The sequence below is a fragment of the Ceratotherium simum genome, chromosome 6 (assembly GCF_057802395.1).
Source record: "Ceratotherium simum simum isolate JZ-2026a chromosome 6, ASM5780239v1, whole genome shotgun sequence".
Classification (NCBI taxonomy): Eukaryota; Metazoa; Chordata; class Mammalia; order Perissodactyla; family Rhinocerotidae; genus Ceratotherium; species Ceratotherium simum.
Genome location: NC_141905.1, coordinates 83,097,399 through 83,116,006, shown reverse-complemented (window position 1 = coordinate 83,116,006; position 18,608 = coordinate 83,097,399). Strand labels below are relative to the sequence as shown.

The following is an 18,608-nucleotide window of genomic DNA, read 5'->3' as shown; positions in this document are numbered from 1 at the left end:
ACTCTGACTTGTGCCTCTGTATCCCCTTCAGTGAGGGTGCCTGGCTTCTCTGGATTGCCACCAGATGAGGACCTGTTTGGCTGGGTGTGGCCTCTTGGGGGAGTTTAGGAGGCTGTGGCTTGCCCCATGCATGCATGTCCCAGACTTCCCCAGGACAACCATGGCAGCTGGGAACAAGGGTAGACCCAGCCCCGCGGGCTTTTCCTGCAGGGAGCTCGGAAGGGCCGCTGGGAGCCTCTCCGTTCCTCACTTGATAACAGATGGGTTTGGAGTTAGGCTAAAGGGAGTGTGATGAGGCTAAATGTGATAGATGGAACCCCAAGGTCAGAGCAATGGGAGCCTCTCCGTTCCTCACTTGATAACAGATGGGTTTGGAGTTAGGCTAAAGGGAGTGTGATGAGGCTAAATGTGATAGATGGAACCCCAAGGTCAGAGCAATGAAGGAACGGGACTTGAGGGGAATCTCGTTTCTCATTTCCTGGCCACTAAACTGCTGGAGGTACCGAAAGGGTCTTCCCTGATAGGATGGTTTGAAGTGCACCTGAATTTCAGGGAGACTTTGCGAGTGTGTATGTAACGGGATCCTTCCTGCCCGGCTCAAGTCTCTTCTGGGTGTTGCTGACTGGGACTGAGGCGATTCCCTGGGGAGAGCTGGTGGAGTGGGGTGGGTGTCTGCAGGTGTCCCCGTCCCTTAGTGAGAAAGGCTGCCCTGGCTGCAGCCAGATTGCACGGTTCACGGGGAACATCATTTGTTTTCGTCTCTTGAGGGGGATCAACTTTTTAAAAATTTTATATAGATATAATCACGTACAGTCAGATTCACCCTTTCAGCATGCCGTTCTGCACGTTTTGATGAAGGATGTGTAAACACCACGTGGTTGCAGACGATTCCATCACCAAGGAAAGTTCCCCCTGCTTCGCCCCCATCCTCCACTGATTAAATCATCCCTGTTTGATAGTGGAAGGCCTAGGAAGCTTGGGGAGGTAGGTGATGTTCTTGTGAGGTGCCAGGATTTTCTGGGACGTCTGTCATGTCCCGGGGTTTCCCATGCCCAGGAGGACACTCCAGTCACAGCAGATGGACTTGCCATCCCAGGGATGCCTGAGACTTAAGGAAGTTGGCCCAGGCTGGGTGGTCACTATAGTTGGTCGGAATCTCGTCTGCCTCAGTAAACCACCGTCCCCCAGGGGCCCTCTTCTCCCGCTGAGAGTGGGCAATTCCAAGCCCACATTTTTGGCCTCGGTGCATCTCAGGCCATTCTCCCAGGGCCTCCTGGGGACACGCACACAACAGCTGTTCACCGCCTCCACACGGTGTCCCACCAGCCCCTCTTAGAAGGTACCCAAGGACAGGTGCTTCCTCTGTACCTCACGGCTGCTGGCTCCAGGTCCAGAGGGACTGGGAATGACCACCAGCCAGGCCACTGGCTGCTGCCTCCTTTCTCAGTGGGGGAAGTGGCTCTGGAGAGAGCCAGGCGGCATACTTACTGTGTGCTGTGGCCTTCTCCTGAGCATTGCTGCATACCTCCTGTGACCCCTGGGGACATGGGGCGGCAGGGCGTCCCTCGGTTCCCCCTTTGTTTTCCTGCAGGTAGAGGCCCGCCATGCCAGCCACCTTCTTGTGGTCAAGGACAGTGGTTTGCAGAAAGCCTGGAGGGATTGGAGAGCTTTCCTGTGGGCAGGTCGGCGGCTGCCAGTGCCCGCAGCAGGGCACCTGAGTGAGCATCCCACCCTGGAGCCAGTGTCCCGGGTTCCACTCCTGCCCCACCCAGTTCCTTCTGTGTCAGATGGGATCAGAGTCTCTGTGTCAGAGGAGGAGCTGTTGAATGAAGTGGGGCCTGACGCTCTGAACGCAGAGGACCTGCTCAGCAAGTGCTCCCTGTTGCTGTGAAGGCAGCTGCAATGGACTCATCCTCTTCATAGTTTTTAATATTTTCTTTTTTTTTTTTTTTAAGATTTTATTTATTTATTTATGTTCCCCCCAAAGCCCCAGTAGATAGTTGTATGTCATAGCTGCACATCCTTCTAGTTGCTGTATGTGGGACGCGGCCTCAGCATGGCTGGAGAAGCGGTGCATCAGTGCGCGCCCGGGATCCGAACCCAGGCCGCCAGCAGCAGAGAGCACACACTTAACCGCTAAGCCACGGGGCCGGCCCCTAATATTTTCTTATTTCCGTTCAGTTGGGGGGTAATTTTATGAAATGAGCCTTGGAATTTTTTAGATTGTTAACTGGGGATCGCTGCGTTTATTAATTTTCTGGTTGTTACTGGAAATGTCTTTTCAGTGCTCATTATTTGCACCCCCCAGCCCCCCCCCCCCAGTATTACGCCAGCACTTAGGGCGAGAGAAAGCGGCCATCCTGCTGAGTGGCTCACGGTGCATCTTGTGTGCATTCCCTGGTAGGAGAGCCTTTTCTGCCTGTGAGCTCAGGCTGACGTGGCCTTGATTCCTGGCGTGAAATTCGTGTCTGAGCATCCTTGGCCTCTTTAAGGTGGTTGTCTGTGAGCTGCCATGTGGTGAGTGCAGTGGAGACATGGACACATGCTTACAGCATTTGGGGGACTTTCAGGCGCAAGGGGACTCGAGCCTGGGGTTAGTAGCTCAAAGGTTGATACCCCAGCATGCCCTGAAGGCTTCAGGGGCCAGCGGGACAAGGACTGTGTGACCTGGTGTCCTGGACCCTGAGCAGAAGTTGTACGTGTGTGGCCACCAGTCTGCTCTCTGGCAGTTTGTACTTTGGAGGAGCACTGCCACAGCCGGTGGGAAGACCAGCATCCTCTCGGCCTGGAGAGCCTGCAGGACTTGGTGGCAGTGATGTTCCAGGGTTCAAACACAGCCCTGCACCAGCGGTTCCCTCCGATCCTTGGGGGAAAAGTGTTGCCCAGAGGCTGGAGTTTATTACAGGAAAACTTGAATGCTGGATTTTATTTAAACATAAGGTAGAAAAGTGTTTTACATCCTGAAGGGCATCAGTCAGCATATTCAGTAGTGCTATCCACAGCAATAAAGCCACCCGTGGATCTTCTCACGTGGTCAGCAGTGGCCTACGCCCCATGGTGCACGGCTGTGAGCACAGGAGGGCAGAGGTTGTAGGCAGCGCCAGGGCCCGCTGGTTTCCTGCACTCTGACACCTTCCCAGTGCCTTCCTTGGCCTCCACTCCTGTCTCCACAGGGAAGGTAGGAAGCTGCTTGACTTCCCTTGAGTGAATCCTAAAATTCCAGCGGACGTGGAGGGAAGTGAGTGGGCAGCCACTCTGCTGTGCCCGTGGGGTGAGCAGCTTGCTCTTGTATGCCCAGGCCCAACTGGCCTATGCTGGAAAAACCTTTTTTTTTTTTTTTTTCAGATTGTTTTTTTTTCTGGGGAAGATTCGCCCTGAGCTAACATCTGTGCCATTCTTCCTCTATTTTGTATATCGCCGCTACAGCATGACTGCCGACAGTGGTGTTGGTCCTTGCTGGAAAATGAACCCCAGGCCGCTGAAGCGGAGTGCGCCGAACTTAACCACTAGGCAACCAGACCAGCCCCTGGAAAAACATTCTTGAGGTGTGCAAATTGTCAAATTACTATTTCAAATGGAACCAGTTAAGAAAGGCCTTTGTCTTCATTCAAGAATATTATTAATACGATAATTTGGTAGGTAAATAATAATAATATAGCTACTTTTTATAGACTACCAAGAATGTGCTAAGACAGGAGACTAAAATAAATGTATATGGTGCATCCATGATAAGAACAGCCAACGTGCTTCTCACAGGCAGGAGGTTCTTCAGCGCATTAGGCTCAGGGTAGCTCAGTAACGAGCAGGGACACAGCTCATTGGTGACAGCTGCTGCCTGGGAACCTCAGTGGGACTTGAATCAAAAGCCCATTCCTTTACACAGCTAATAACCAGAGTGAACCTATAGATGTGCACAAGTTTGTTTAGATTTCATAAGTCATGCATCTCACGTCCAAGAATCAAGGTCTTGGAGCAAAGTTTCTTTTCTTTTTGTGAGGAGGATCAGCCCTGAGCTAACATCCATGCTAATCCTCCTCTTTTTGCTGAGGAAGACCGGCTCTGAGCTAACATCTATTACCAATCCTCCTCCTTTTTTTTCCTCAAAGCCCCAATAGATAGTTGTATGTCATAGTTGCACATCCTTCTAGTTGCTGTATGTGGGACGCAGCCTCGGCACGGCCGGAGAAGCGGTGCGTCAGTGCACGTCCTGGATCCGAACCCGGGCCGCCAGTAGCGGAGCCCGCGCACTTAACCGCTAAGCCACGGGGCCAGCCCAGGAGCAAAGTTTCAAGTCTCCAGAAGCTGACAGGCATTTCAAGAGGCTGATCCTTTCTGAAAACATACATTTTTGTTTACATTTGGGTAGTGGTTTGCTGGTCTAATTTTTTTTTTAACCTTTTGGCTTGGAGAAATTTTCCCTTTGGTTATGGTAATTATTATTTCCTGATATGTAAATTGATTACAGTGGCTCTTTCAAGTCTTGCACATTTGATTATCCACAGCCTCCTTCTGCCTCTTATTTAAACGTATTTTTAGCATGGTCCTTGAAACCTCAGTGTGAGATTGTCCATCTTCTGCTGTTGCTGAACTGCCGAAGGTCATTTTAATCAACCCCATCCAATGGTTGCCTTGCAAGTCATGTTAGTGTGGTCAGAACGGGGCCTGCTGGACGAGGCCTGGGTTTGCTCCGGACGTCTTTAAGTACCAAGCTTTCTTCAACTTGGTCAGCATGGGGATGGGTGAACTTGACCAGCAGTCACCTGAGTCCGGAAGCTCTGTCAACGCTGGGATTATAAGGGCACGAGGCGAACAGAGACACTGTTGTTGACACCAGCCTAGTCCAGGTGAGAACCTTCACCCACCTGGGAAGAACATTGGTTTGTAAGCTGTCTGCCTAGGGCTTTGCTGATGGTTTGCCCCAGATCCAATTAATGTTGCGTCCCTGGCTCTATTTGTGAAGCTGATCGCCAGCCTCAATTTTGTAAGTCAGCAAGCACAGCGTGGCTGGTTCTGGGGGTGGCTGGTTCTGGGGGTGGCTGGTTCTGGGGGTGCAGTGCGTTCCCTCGTCCGGTCCCCTGGGGCCTTCCCTGCATCGCATTCTTCTCCTAAGTCAACAGCCCCAGAGGACTCCCGGATGTTTTCTGAGCCTTACCTTGATAAGAATGAAAACGTTTTGGTGCTTGATTTGATTTGTTTGCTAGAAGATTAGTACAAAAGCAGGAAGGAAAAAGAATGTGTGGTGGAGGTGATTGCTGGAGACTGGCAGAAGGTTATTTACGGATTTTTGCTGACAGTCCTTGTTTAAAGGAATTCCCTGTGAGATTTATGAAGCCTTTCCAATTTATTGTCTTTCCAAGTAAGGTAAGCAAATAAATAGGTTATTCTCTTTTATTATAAACCTAGCCCATGTAAGATTAAAAATAAAAGGAAACGGGGCTCCATTTTTCCAGCCCAGTGTGTTTCTGGAATTTGGAAAGCATCTTGGAAAGGCTTTTTGTTTTGTTTTTGGCTCAAGCACATTGTGCATTTAAAAGATAAAGTCTGCCCCTTGATACTGTGGGCGCTGCTCACCATCCTTGAAGAGAACTGGCTACAGCCTGGCTGGGGAAGGAGATGGCGGGGACAGAGGCGCTGGCCGTGGAGGACCAGCCTGCCATAGTCAGCAGAGACTCACAGGCCCCCCCAGGAAACCAGGCTGAGGGGGTCCCAAGACCCTGCTGTGTGTTTGGTCACAGCTGCTGCACCCAGAATGGACACCATCTCCTTAGGCCCGTGTCATAGCCCTTTGTAAAAAAAACCCGTTCTGATTAAACTGTGAACTTTTCCTCTGTGACCTTTCTTCCTATCATCTTGATTTCCCAGTCCTTTTTTCTTTTTAAACCTCTTCTCTGAAATTGTTGGTACTTTCAGTATTTTGGTGAATTGTCATCTTGGTGACATTGTATGTGAAGACCCAGATGGGAAATTTAGGTTTTTAGGTAAAGAATAAGCAGGAACACGAGACCTTGTAAAAAATAAACATCTCATTTCCTGGTGGTGATGTCAGTGCTCGAGGTTTGGGCGGGGAAAGTTTGGTGAGCTGCCCCCTGCTGACTGCAGCTGCCCCTCCCTTCGCCTGCCCAGAGCCCATTTGAAATCACTCCCAGCTCTTTCAAGGCCACGGGCTGTGCCACCCGGGAGACATCCTGTTACCGTTTTGGGAGAATGTGTTTTATGTCTGTCCCTCGATGTCTGTGGCCTAGTGAAGCTGTTTTGGGGGGATTAATAGTCAGCATTTGGATGGTGTCCTGTAACAGACTGTGGGGTCCGAGTTCCTCAGCCCCTGGCCCGTGGTAGGTGTGCACTGGGTTCAGTGCATTAGTTCTCTGCCGGGGGTGGTTTCAGCAGTAAATTGGACTTAAGTAGGGGGGCTTGGAATGTGCTGAGGGCATAATTCCTGCAAGAATGGGCTCCTCGGGGTTTGTTTTCCTTCTTGCCCCTCCCTCCATGGTGCCTCCCTCCTCTCTAACGGGCATACCAAGGGAGTGGACCTCTCGTCATGTCGGGGCTAATAAGCCACAGGGGGATGGCAGAACAGTGTGGCCACACTGTGTAAGCCCCGGGCTGGTGGCCTGAACAAGCCTGACCTGGTCCTGCCTGCAAGGAGCGGACCACACAACCAGAGGGCAGCGGGCAGCCAGGTGGGCCAGGCAGGGGGAGGGGCATGGTCCCAGCACTGGGAACCTGGGTTGCATCCATACATGGTGAGGTCTGGGGCGATCTCTTGAAGGATGTGGGCTGTGAGCTGTGGCAGGAGGGGCCGCCTAGGCTCTCTCCAGCTTGTCCTCCCTTGGAGGCTGCCCTGCCCTCAGTTCAGTTCCCTCCAGCCTCGTCCTTCTCATCCTTGCCCTTGTCATCCCTGCGCGTACCTGAGATCACCTGGGGGAGCTTTGAAGAAAGATCTAAGCCCAGCCCCACCCTCAGAGGTTCTGAGTCAATGGTCTTGGGATGGGACCTGCCTTAGGTAGTTTTAAAAGCTCCCAGATGATTCTAATGGGCAGCCGGGTAGAGAACCACTGCTCAGCCCAGCAGCCTTCAGCTGAGGCTACTTGCCCCTTTCTGCGCTTGGGCCGGAAGGCACAGCCCAGAGAGTCAGGCAAGTCCTAACTTCCCTGCCCCACACTCTAGGGGCAGAGGCAGGCCTTCGGAGGCCCGGCTCCCCCAATAGGTGCATGACACGACAGGTACGCCTCTCCTGCAGGGCCAGACGCCAGGTGACCCAGAGCCACTCATGAGGAGTGTCACGGGCGAGAGACGGTGTGCTGGTTTCCCGTCAACAGGTGAGGGTCCTTGGGGCTGTGTCATTTCCTCCGTGAGGCTCTCCTGGAGCGGAAGTGGAATCAGTTTTACAGGACAGGTGCCCGTGAGCACATGCGACAGTTGGGTGGATTGGAGGCGGAGATGGGAAGATCTAGCTGCTGGGGTCCCATCCATCTCAGGGCCCCTCCTGCCTATAAGTAAGGAAAGCTGGCAACTCCCGCCCCTTGAGAAGGAACTCTGGGAGTGACAGAATCTTCCTGCCTCGGTCAGTGTGCAGCTGGAAGGAGAAAGTGTCTGTTGCCTAGGAAACAAAGCTGGAGGACCTGACTCAGGCCTGTGGACATCTTGGGGCTCCATGCCTGGGTGGGGGTGTGAACCCCAGAAACGGCACGAGTCACAGGGGATGGGGCGGGGAGGGTCATACATGCATTTTTATAGGAAAAGAATCCGGTTCTCAACAGTATCTCATAGGAGTCTGGAACCTAACATTGTTCGGAGCCCCTGCGTGGGATTCCTGGGCCTACAAAGGCAGGGGGTGGGGGATGTGTTCTGTGGATTTGCCGGGTCAGGAGGGAGAGAGGGAACCAGGGGTGCTAGGGATGCAGGGTGGATGCTGAAGGGGGAGTAAAGGAAACCCTGGAGGAATTTCTAGGAACTGTCTTGCTTACCAGGTCATTGGGCTTCGGTGGAAGGCCTGGAGGGAGGGGAGAGGAGGGGTGTGGTGCCCCCAGGTAGGAGGAAGTGAACACATGCCATCCCAGCCATGTGATGCCTGCACCAAGGAAAGTCTGTCCTCTAGCTGGACCAAGTGGGTGGGGATGCCCTGTGACCCTCTGAGTGGAATGCTATCTAGCTGCTGCCTCCTAATTATGAATGGAAAAGGTTTTGAGATTCTAAAAACCACAAATAAGATCCTGGGCGACTAGCTATCAGGATGAACTCATTGAGTTGATGTAGCAGGGGGCAGGAGGAGCTGACCATCAGGCTGGGCTCAGATGCCTCAGCTAGGGTGGGAGGGTTGTGCCGGACCTGGATTCCAGGCTGGGGAGAGGAGTGAGGGAGGGCCCGGAGGTTCGGATTGGCGGAAGCCCACTCGTCTGGGCCTGTTGGCTCATTCCCTTCCTTGAGAACCTGCAGAGGTGGCACCTAGGGGTGGGGAGTGCTTCGCCTTCATTCATCGGCTGAGTTCTCCTTGCTCTGTGGAGCCAGGCGTCTGGGGCTGCTGCGACAGGTGGTACGGTTTTCCAGCTAAGTCCTTTGCGATCTTTCCTCTCCCTTGGGAGCTCGGCTGGTCCTCCCTCATTGAGGAGTCTCCAGCAGGTGATAGGACCAGTAGGATCGTGGGGCTGAGCAGATTCTCCAGTCCCTGCCTGGGGTTGCCTGGATTGTCTTGACACAGCTAGAACCGTGTTGTGATGCCTCCTCTGCCCACCTGAGTGAAGGGAGGTGGCAGGAAGCAGAGGGTCTTGAATCCCCGCAGGGGTCCGTCTTGAGGCTTAGTCCCATTCCACATTTCTCGTGCCCTGTTGGCCTCTGCTGAGGCGGTTACAGGTGGCCTTCTGCTGAGTGCACTTAAATTGGACTTGGTTTGAATCTCTGCTTTTGCTGCTGTGGACTCTGGCATGAGGCTCTTTCCACCCACGAGTTGGGAGTACAGTAATAACAATTACTTGATGGAGTGGCTGTTGGAATGAAAATAGGTAACATGTCTTAAGAGTTCCGGCTGTATAGGTCTGATCACTGGGGGCTGCCTTAGTCTTTCCATGCATAGCAAGTGGAGGATAACTGGTGCTCCAGGACATGGCTTTGGAATGCTTGCATTTGTTCCTTCTGACCATAAGCTTTTAAAATCTGATCTGTAGTCTTTTGTTTCCTGCTTAACATACGGGTGAAGTCTTAATTGCTTTTGTATGCCTTTCTTTTTGGAACCAAACTTCATTGCCTGTGCAAAAAAAAACCTCCTCCACAGTCAAGAAGTGTCCGCCAGACACTCAGAATTCAGTCACTCCTGTGTCGGGTCCCACGTGTTAGGCTCAGGGAAGAATACAATAAGAATGAGACACTCCCTCGTCCCCACGAGCTCGAGCTCGCAGTCTGGAGAGATGGGAACACTCGTGTGTTAAGGAAGTTATTAGGCTTTGGGATTCTTTCTGAAGACAACTCTGACTTTGTTAATTTTGGTTTATTATTTCCAAGGCAAAAAGGGCATTTCAAAAGACAAGTCCCAGTTTTTTTAATAGTGAAATGTGTTCTAATTATGGCCCCCAAACAGCAACCTCTGTTTTCAGATGGAGAAAATGAAGGGCTCAGATGAGTGACTGCCCACGCCCCCCTCGGAAGAGCTGGCCCTGCCTGCTTTCCTCCATGGTGTCAGCGTATTTCGCTGTGTCCTGGTCATTGCACACTTGAGCTTAACGAAGTGAGAGTAGACTTATAGCAGAGGTTTAACTTGGGTACCACTTTCAGACTGATGACAGGATTGAGACACAAAGGATGGGTGGGCAGGTAAGCAGGGAGGAGGAGGAGGCCGGGCCCACCTTAGTCTGTATCCTACCATCCCCAGATACAAGCATCCAGATACTTCCCAGCAACCTGCACTTGATGCTGAGGGCCATACTGAGATGGATAAAGAGACAGGAGCCTGCCTTGGGCAAGAATTTGACCAGAAATCTGTGTGTCGTCTTTTGTAGGTGCTGACCCACCTGCTGTGCACATATTTGCACACGCCAGACACCTGGTGTCAGATTGTGCCTGGCAGTTTGAGCAGGATCCAGCGGTCCAGAGCCCCTCTCCTTGCTGCTTCTCTCACAGTCCGAGGAGCTTTGTATGGGAAGCAAGCCAGGGCCAAGTTCAGATCCCTGGGCCATGAGTGGACACTTTGAACTGAGTCATCCATTTGGATTTTTCTCTTCCTGTGGTATTTGTCACATGCCGAAAAGAGTTCGTTTTCTGGGGCTATCATTCAAAGCATCGTTTTGCACCATACCATTAAAATTTTCAGAGTGTTTGCTGATTTGTGTTTATTGAAACTAAATTCATTAGGATGATGTGAAAACAGCACTCAACTGTTTACCAAATCGGATTCTTGTTTTTGATATTTCAGTACATCATCTGTTCTCACTTGAATGTCGTGGAATATGTCGGTAAAGTGTTATGCAGATGAAAACCCATATTTTAGTGTTTTTTTTTTTTTAATTCAAATGCATTTATAAGAATATTGTATCCAAGGTGCTTGATTTGCCATTTGAAGCAGAATCTGTATGGATATGAGGATACTGGAACGCGGTTGGGCTTGGAGAGTTTTCAGACGTGCTGGAATCTTGACCCCAGATCCTGGTGCAGAGTCAAGTTGGTTGGAAACGCCCCCCTCCCAGGTCACCCCTCACCAGCTGAGTGACCTCTGGCAAATTGCCCAACCCTGGGCTGGGGCTTCCTATCTGTGAAATGGCTATTCCTGCACTTCTTACAAGGTCATTGGAAGACTTCAACAAAAGCACCGTTATTTCATTGGTTTTCGACATTCTCACATCTCTGGGATTGAGTTGTGTTATAAAATTGATCGCATGCCATAGTTTAATTGACAATATTTTTTTTTCTTAGTGGCTTATAAAATAATGCTGGGTCTAAGAGTTGATGGTATCTTAGACTTGATGGACATGAAAACATTTTACAAACTTTTAAGTTTTAGAGTTGGGCATTTTCCAATATAAGGACAGTTGCTCAACTTTTTAAGTTGATCAGTGACAGTCCAGTTGTGACCAGACTTGCAGTTTAATGCCACGGCTGTGTGGCAACAAGAGAATGTAATAGATGCATTTCTGGAGTTGTTGGCATCTCTTTTCAGACTTGGGTCAGTGGTCAGATATCCTTTGGATTCTTATGTTCAGAGAGACCCAGAGGCCTGTATTGCTTCCAAAATAAGCTTGTCCTGCGACCGAGTCGAAAGGTGAGTGTGGTGGAGACGACCAGATGTCCACCAGACATCGGAACTTCCCTTCACAGGTGGGACTTACTGCTGGAGGGGCTGCCCAGCCACCCCTCCCGGGCATCTACCGCAGGCCGCGGGGTAGTTGTTACGATGTAGTGCTGGTGGGAATAGTGTCGCTTCCTGACAGACATAGTTAAACAAGTGAGCTTTTCTCAGTTTTTCTTTCCTTGACTGTCAACTGAATGTGGAAAGTCTAGCAGAGGATGCCTAGGATCCTGGGTCCCTGAGTCACCCTGTGAAGAGTTGCCCACTCATCAGGAACACTCATCTCTTTGTGATAGAGAAATACGCTTCTGTTGTGTTGAGCTGATGTTCAATTTGGGGTTTGTTTCTTAAAGCAGATAGTGTTAACGTAACTAATACAGTTAGTTTGGGTCGTTGATTAACTTGATAGTCAATCTAAACCAACCCCCCTCATCCTCTGCTTCGGTGAGAAGGCTGTCCTTCTCTCGATCACCAGCCTAAGCCTCGTGGCTTGCCCTTCTCCACCCGCTCAGGCTCATTTATTCTCTAAATCCTGGAGATTCCGTTTCCCTCCCTGCTCTTGTTTGGGGGGGCTGTGCTTCTCCCAGGCTGTGAGGTCCCTGAGGGTGGGCATCCCTGAAAAGCTTCCCTGCCTCACCTGCCAAATGACATCCACCTGGACGCTTTGGCTGCAGCCAGGTGGCCCCAGAGTCTGATTGTCAATCTTTGGAGAAGTTCGGAAGCAAGTCTGGGGTCTTGAAATTGTAGCAGTGACCTGGCATGGTGTGGCAGCCATGAAAAGGCACCTCTCCGATCTTCTGCTTCTGGGAATATAATTGACTGGTGGCCCCAACTACCGTATTGCGAGTCTGGAATCCAGCACTGCTTTCACAGAGCCTGCACTCCCACAGGCTGCTCCCAGCTGGGGCCTGAGCGTGGTGGGGGTGCCAGGCTGTTCCTTTGAGACTCGGGACTCCTCTTGGCCCAAGGATTCCCTCTGGCCTTGAACTGCACAGCAGGCGAGGATTTCTCCCACCCGGGCTCCTTCCTTCCCTGTCTTCTCTACAGGAGCCAGACTTGCATCTCCTTCTGCTCCCTTTTCATGTTCCCCAAGAAGTCTCTTGCACGGCTCATCTTGTCTTGGCATCTGTTTTTGGAGGGCCTGAACTAACACACATTGAGTTTAAAACAAAGTAGGTCAGAGGGACGGTGCCTGGGAATGTCCTCCAGTTTGGGTAGCAAGCCGTTTCCCCTGCAGGTTGTAGTTTTCCTGCTCTAAAAGGCGAGGGCTATGCTTAGTGATTCCCAGGACCTGCCATGGTCAGAGAGATCTTGGATTCTGTCAAGAGTTCTGGGTGGTTCTGTTACTCTTGCGTTACGGCACAGTGAATCTTAAATGTACTTTTATCGTAGCTTCCCCGCCATCTGGGTGCAGAAGCATCAGTAATGAAAATGGAATGGGTGCGTGTTGACCTTTTGGAGTGTCTGCGCACTGTATTTTAACTGGGAAGTTGCATGTATGTTCTATACTTAATACTTTAAAATCCTCTTGGGTGATAGGAGAAGCGGGTAAGTGTGGCCCACGTGTGACCTGTGCTGGGAACGCAGCTTTAGACTGAGAGGTCCAACTTTTATAGGACACAACATTTAACGACGGCCGTTACAGTTGCATGGCATTTAGCGGCATTCCAAATGGGCCCGTGGTAATCATTTTGCTCTTTGGAAGCTGTTTGCAGCCAAAAGGCTGCTCTGCCCCTACAGAGGCTTGGAAAGGGAGGGTCGGGTACCCTCTCGGCTGCTCTTGGGGTGCTTTTCTCCTGCCTCAAAGCCCTAGAACCTGCATGACACAGAGGTGACTATCCAGGGGTTTTATTCCGACGGGGCCCTTTTCCTGTGCAGGGACCCCCTGTTTCCTCAGCCTGCAGTCCTAAACATGTCCCGGGCCTCCTTGAGGTCATAAATCTGTCATAGACAGAGTGGACGTTACTTGGATGCACCCTGTCCCCACGCTTTGATTTGGAGTGGTGGTTCTGCCTGGGCCTCCGGGGTTTTAGCTCTTGGTGGGGAAACGGCCCCTGCCTCGAAGGTGTTTCTGTGTCCTCATTCCAGAGGTAGGACCTCTGTGGAAAAGTTCCCCCAAGTGGACATGATTCTACAGTGAACACGTACACACGCTCCCCCCCCCCCCCCCCCCGCAGGTCTGACAGTTAACACTGTGCTCTCGCCATCTCCGCCCATCAGTCCATTTTTTACTTGGCCACGTTTCTTGGCTGCATTTCAGACCTCACTCAGCTCCACCCCCGAGTCCTTCAGCACACATCTCGTTACCTGAAGTTGACTTGTTTTTGGTTCCTTTTGTTTTGTTTTCCTTGAGGTAAAACTTAGGGGAGGTGGGAGTAGGGGCAGGAGGTAAAATGAAATGCATAGATCCTGTCTGCCAATTGATTTGTTTTGGCAAATACACGCACCTGTGTACCCCAAGCCCCTATCAAGATAGAGAACATACCGTCACTCCAGAAAGTTCTCTCGTGGCCCTTTCCAGGCAGTCCCACTCCTATCTCCCTGATCACCTCAGGCAACCACTTTTTCCCCCCAACATGATTAATTTTGCCTGTTCTAGAACTTAATATCATACTATATAATATACATATATACACGTTATACATACATGCATATTATACCATATGTACCTTTTTACAAATTTTTTTTTATTCCACATAATGTTTTTGAGGTTTCTGACTGTTTTCACCTGGCTCAATTGCTTGTTCCCTTTTACTTGCTGCGTAGTATTCCATTGTAGGAATCTACTGAAGTTTGTTTACCCATTCACCTGTTGATGGACACTTGGGCTGTTTCCAACTCTTGGCTATTCTCAATAAAGCTGCTGTGGACCATTCTTGTACATGTCTTTTTATGGACATGTATTTTCATTTCTCTTGGGTAAATTCCTAGAAATGGAATTGCTGGCTCATAAACTAGGTGTATGTTTAGTTTTATAAAGTAGTTATAAAATTTTACACTGCTACCAATCATGTATGGAAGATGGAGCTGTTTTTTAAACCATTTGATAGAATGTTGACTTTCTGCTTGAGGGTGGTCCAGTGGGGTGGAAGGAAAAGTGGCTGGGGTGCACTCTCCTCCCTCTTGGTCCCTACACCAGCAACACAGATGCAGAGTCTGCACCAATTGCTCTGCTGGGGGTGGGCTGTGGAGTTTGCCTGCTCTGGAAAAAGGAGTCATGCCCTCTTTATCTAGAGGGGTCTGCTTCTCTTGGCTTTCCCTGGATATTCAGAACGATTGTTGGTTTTTCCTGGACCATGCCTCTCCCTTCCCCTGCTGCCCGCCCCCCCCACCCCCACCCCCCTGCTCAATACTGTGCTCTCCAGTGAAGCAGGAGGGTCAGGGCCTTTGGTTCCTGGTTCTTCTTAACATCTCTGCCCACCTTTTTGCATTCATGACTGACAGAAGTTGATATCTTCAGTACCTGCCTTTCAGTTGTTGCAGTATCAGAATGGATAAAGTAGAGTGGTGTGTATGTGAGAAAGGGCTGTTGGCTTTGACCAGCAGGAGTCCACACCAGTTTTTTAGATGTATATGTAAATATACACATGTGGAAATATGTAAATATCTGTGTATATGTACAATCATGCACCACATAACAAAATTTTGGTCAATGGTGGACCACATATATGACAGTGGTCCTATAAGATTAACTAAAGCCTAGGTAAGTACTGTAGGGGAGCAAGAAATTTCCCTCTACCCTTTTAGGTTCTTCTGGCTGGTCTAAGAACTAAATTGCATGAGACAGATTAACAGGAGAAAAACAAAAGTTTAATAACTTGTATACATGGGAGAAACCCAGGAAAACTGAGTAACTCAACAAAATGGCCAAAGCCACCATCTTAAATACCATCCTCAGCTAAAGAAAAAAGATGATGTGGGGGCTGGGGAGAGTCAGGGACTTAAAAGGGAAGCAAGGCAATTCACAGGCAGGTGGAAAGGAGCAAACTTTGGAAAACAAGTGTTTGGCCACACAGAAACAGAAGACCACAGAGGGTAGCCCAACAAACAGGCTTTTCTAGGTTCCTCTCTGTCTACACCTAGTTCGTGTGATGCTAAGGTGATAGCTCGATTCCTGAGACAGGATTTTTATCTGAATTCTCTTAGGCGGTTAAGGAGGAGCAGGGAGCTAACAAGAAGAACTTTCTGAGTCTTTTGTTTCTTAAAAATAATCAGCCTAAAATAATCCTTATCTTAAAGAGATACATTTTGGGGTGGCAAATTTTGTTCCCCTCAGTACCCTCTATGATGTTTGCACAACGATGAAATCACCTAATGATGCATTTCTCAGAATGTATCCCCGTCGTTAAGCGATACAGGACTGTATATAGATGTGGATATATTGGGGGGTGATAAGAATGAAAGCTTGATAGCAAGGCTCAAAATGCAGCGTTGGAGCCCCTGGAGAGTTGACTGGGGGAGAACCTGGCTGATCGCTTCTGTGGGCCGAGGCGTGGGCAGATGGGAGTACGTGTGGTGTTAACTAGGAAGGCTCTCCTCTTAAGAAGAGGCTAGGGGTGCAGAAACCAAGCAGAAGGGCCAGTGTGGCCAAGAAGGAACAGGAGCGCCACTTGACTGATTGATGGGCCTGGGCCCACTCCGCGTTTCGGTTCACCCGTGCTTTCTGGCTTCACTGTTGGTGACACAGGTCAGTTTGCAGGGTCTGGCCTCATGGCTGGTGTTTACCGGCCCTTCTCCTGGGGGGCCCTGTGGGGGCGGAGTTCACCACCCAAGAAAGGGAATTTGCCTGAATCCAAAGAAAAAGAGAAGTCCCCTTACAACTCTTCGTTTTTCACACTCTTGATTTCTTTCAAGCCCCCCAGTGACCTGAGAATTGTTTGTTTCGTGATTGCCTGTTTTACATGGAATTAGACCTTGCGTTAGGGAATCATGGTGTCTTTGGGTGGCAGTCCTCTCCTGTATCGTGAGAAGTTGGTTTCTGAGGGGCTAGGTGACTTGCCTCAGGTCACACAGTTGGACAAGGCAGGAAGGTGTCTGCAGCTGAGGTTTCTGAGCTCCGACCTGGATCTGGGCTTTGGCTGTGAAATGCATCTCACCCACCCTTGTCCCTGGCACTGCATCTGCGTACAAGGCTCCCCTGGAGTTGTGTGGCCTGGTCCTGGCCCTCCCTTATCTGCCCTTCCCCCAAGTACAACGCCCCTTTCCCAGGAGGAAGGGACCTATTGTGGTGTTGGGCTGGGTTGGGATCCATCCATCTTCTGTTGGGTCTCTCAAACTCTCTGCCTTGAGGCTTCTTCAGATGTTCTTAGGATCCTCCTCCAACATTGGTTGGGGGCGCTGACCTGCCCAGACTTAATCAAGTTTGGTGAGATACCAAGAGCTTAGCAGAGAAAAGCCACTCCCCCCACCCAGTCTTAGAACAGACTTTGAGAGCTCTCTGCTGCTTTTGCTGTTGTCTCCACTGGCTCCAAGATCATTCAGGTGTCAGTCCCTAATACCAAGGTCCAGCATTAGGGAGCGCTTGCATCCCCTTTGTACACTTGGTATACGGCATGCTTGTTACCCAGGCGTAACTGACTTGAAGCCGTTGGGGTCTGTTTTCTTTCTGAGCACTTGCTATTTGCCAGATGTTGGGGAGACAGGAGGGAACCAGGCTTCACTTCGCTTAGTTCCAGTGGAGTTGCTGCTCATGTTTGCCTTTTACAAAAATGACACTTAGTACCTTCTTATTAAAATAACGGAGACATGGACCATACTGTTCTCTTCCGAGTTCCCAAAACAGTTGATGTTGACAAGGTTTGCATTCCTTCAGCTGCGAAGAGGAGGAGGGCTGGAGGATGAGGCTTATCTGTATCTGTCCGTGTTTCAGAAGAAAGATACATCTGTGCTCTGTGTTTAAATATAGCTCGTGTTTGCTACTGAGTTGGAGAATAAGCAATTGAATATGTAGGTCATTGACTTAGGAGAAAGAGTTCGGAGTTTGCTTTGCATCTGATTAACGCTGTCTTACGATTGGGCCGTTGATGCTATGCCAAAATTGGGTTACACAGAGTTCAGCAAGATATTTGGGAGGGAAACTGCAGGAATCATAAGAGGATACCTTTGCCCCCTTAAGGCGTCAGTGGTTGACTTGGTGTTGGGCCCTGTGGGTCACGGCCAGCGGCAGTGGCGCTAACCACTCTGGAGTTGTATGGGGAGAGACCGGCTGGGGGCTTGCTCTGAGCAGATCCATCAGGAGCAAGGGGAGAGGTCCATTCTTAATCAGGATAAATGCCAGCCAGCAGTGTATTTTCATACATGCTTGGATCAGAACGCACTGTTTGGAATTGCATGTTTAAAAGGAAGCTGCCATCCCCTTTCAAAGGTATGTGACATTTAAAAGATCTGTGGCAGGAGATAGGCTTGACAGCTTCGAATTATATTTGAAAGAGTTTTTTCTTTTAAGAAAGAAAATGATTACTTCTATTTTAAATGTCATCACAAAGACATAAACACGTTTAATCAAATTACATCTTTAATTTATGTAGAATGTAATTTTTATTCCCATGGAGGAGTCCCTGGTTATTTCTCTGGCAGCTTGGAAGCTGGGCCGTGTTGGTGATTTGAAAGCGGTTCAGCTTTTTGAGTAAATGGCTATTGAAGGGTTTATAGAATTTGAAAAAATAGTATTATTATTGAAATGTTTTTTCATCTGTACGCTTGTACCTAATGGCACATTTTGGGGAGAGGGAGGTACTTTCGTTATTGTCGCTGGGAGACATTAAGGATAAACTCCTGTGGAATGAATCGAAGAAAGCATAACCCTGAAGGCAGTAACGGCGGAAACAGCAAAGGCGCTCCTGTAATTTTTTCTTGTGGATTCTTTGAATCAGCAGGGAGTTACCGGGCAGTGTTAGGAGTGTGTGCCAGCTCCTTAAAAGGGAGGCCACAGGGGATCTCGGAGGACAGACACACAACTCCGCAAAGGACCTTTAGGTTGATACAGAGTGGTTAAGTTTTGCCACAAAAGGCTGCTGTGGAGTTCGAGGGCACCACCAAGCTCCCCAAGGGGCTGGAAAAGCAGGCATGTTGCTGTGGGTCAGCTTGGGCAGGTGGCTACCCTGACCCTGGTGATCTAGTAGGACACTCTAGCTCCAGAACTTTCTCTGAGTGAGCTGGGTGTTGGAAGGTGGCCAGCCCAGCGTACAGCCATGTGTGTCAGCCAGGGACGGTCTTGGCCTGTTCCAGCCTGCTGCCTGTAGTTTCGATTTAGCCCATCTGGGTCAGGGAGTCCTGGAGTCCTTGCCCCTGTGCCCATGCACCCAGGGTAGAGCAGCCTTGGGGGCTGGTTTTCTCT

At 50.0% G+C, this 18,608-nt stretch overlaps 1 protein-coding gene across 9 annotated transcripts in view; it reads left to right on the top strand.

The window, feature by feature from the left end:
- CTBP2 (C-terminal binding protein 2) overlaps nt 1-18,608 on the top strand; it is a 164,047-nt gene that overhangs the window by 18,636 nt on the left and 126,803 nt on the right. Inside the window, exon 1 of one of the 9 annotated variants that reach the window (XM_087432820.1) lies at nt 3,427-3,545. The exons of the other annotated variants lie outside the window; for them this stretch is intronic. The gene's annotated coding sequence lies outside the window, so the exon portion shown is untranslated. Of the gene's footprint in view, nt 1-3,426; nt 3,546-18,608 lie in introns of those variants that run through there. 9 annotated transcript variants of the gene reach the window in all.